The sequence below is a fragment of the Monodon monoceros genome, unplaced genomic scaffold (assembly GCF_005190385.1).
Source record: "Monodon monoceros isolate NGI ecotype Baffin Bay Population unplaced genomic scaffold, NGI_Narwhal_1 Super_Scaffold_13, whole genome shotgun sequence".
Classification (NCBI taxonomy): Eukaryota; Metazoa; Chordata; class Mammalia; order Artiodactyla; family Monodontidae; genus Monodon; species Monodon monoceros.
The window spans coordinates 4242823-4244532 of NW_021703769.1; positions in this window are offsets into that span (position 1 = coordinate 4242823).

Below are 1710 nucleotides of genomic sequence, written 5' to 3' on the forward strand. Positions count from 1 at the left end.
CTTCTTAAATTTGTTAAGATTTGTTTTGTGACCTAACACATGATTTATCCTAGAGAATATTTCATGTGCATTTGAGGATAAGGTTTATTCAGTAGTATATATCTGTTAGGTCTTTGTGTCTATGCGGTCTATTGTGTTGTTCAAGTCAGCTGTTGGATAGAACATCCAGAAAGAAAATCAGTTATTAAAAGGCTATGGATTTTTGTATGTTGATCTTATAAACCTATTCTTTTCTAAATTCTCATTTTTTAGTAATTGTTTTTCTGTGAATTTTTTTGGGGGGGTACTTATGGTATTTAATTATATCATTTGCAATAAAGAATAGTTTTACTTCTTTCTTTACGACTCTCAGACCTCTGATTGCTTTCTTTTGTCTAATTGAATTGGCTTATATTTTCGATAAAATGATAAATATAGTATGGCAATGTGAGGCATCCTTGTCTTTTTTGATTCTTGTTCCTGACATTGGTGGAAAAGCTTTTAGATATTCCTCATTAAGTAAAATGTTGTGTTCTGTAGAAAAATATATTTTATATATGTATCATACATATATAATTTATATATATAACATTTATATAATATATGCTACATAGACTTATATTAAGGGAGCATCCATTAATCACTATTTTATTGGATTTTAAAAAATATAAATGGGTGTTAAATTTGGCAAATCTTACTATTTTGCCAATATTGAACCAGGTTTGAATTCATAGAATAAATCTTACCTAGGCATGATGTTTCATTTTTTTAAACTAATATTGGATTCTGCTTGCTTATATTTTAAGATTTTATGATTGATATTCATAAATGAGATTGGTCTGTAATTTTATTTTTGGATGCAATGTTTGGCATGTTTCAGAGTCAGTGTTATACTTCATAAAAATACTTTTGAAAGTTTCCTTTCATTATATGCTGGAATAATTTTAAGTAGTATTGGAATTATTTGACCTTTGAAGGTTTAGTAGAATTCTCCTATAGAATTACCTGGGTCTGGTGCCTTTTTCCTTTTCCTCATTATAAAAAAAAATTTTTTTCCCTCCTCCCCTCCATCCTAAAATTCTTTTTCAGTATATATACTGAAAAAAATAATCAAATCATAGGTGTACAATTCAGCGAATTTTCTCAAATAGAGTATATTTGTTTAATCAGCATTTAGAGCAAGAAGCAGACCCTGGTGCCCCATAAGCCCCCTTCATGTTTCCTTCCACTCACTAGCTTCCCACAACAAGAGCCTGAAGCCCTTTTGTCACGGTGGTCTCTAGGCTCTGTATTTTTCTTCCCCCCTATGTTAAGCGGTCTGCTTAGATTTTTTTGTCTCCAGTCAGTTTTGATAAACAGTATTTTTCTGGACAATTATCTATTTCATCTAGGCTTTCAAACTGATTTATATATAATTATGCAAATTAGTCCTTTATGATTTGAATGTTTTTACCTGTTATATTCCCTAATCCTTAAAAGCTACAGGTTCTGGGTATATCTTACTAAAGTTCCATCATGGTCCATGGGACAAAAAATTATAAATCTCTGTGTGTGTGTTTGTAATAGTGTTATTGAACGCATACTTTTCTGTCTTATCTAGCTAGCTAGCTATTTATCTGGCCATCTAACTATTTATCTTGCTATCCTGGTATCTATGTATATTTCACATGGTAGAGAGAACAAAGGGCATTTACAAAGCATTTGCATTCCTGATGAGAGAATTGATTGGGC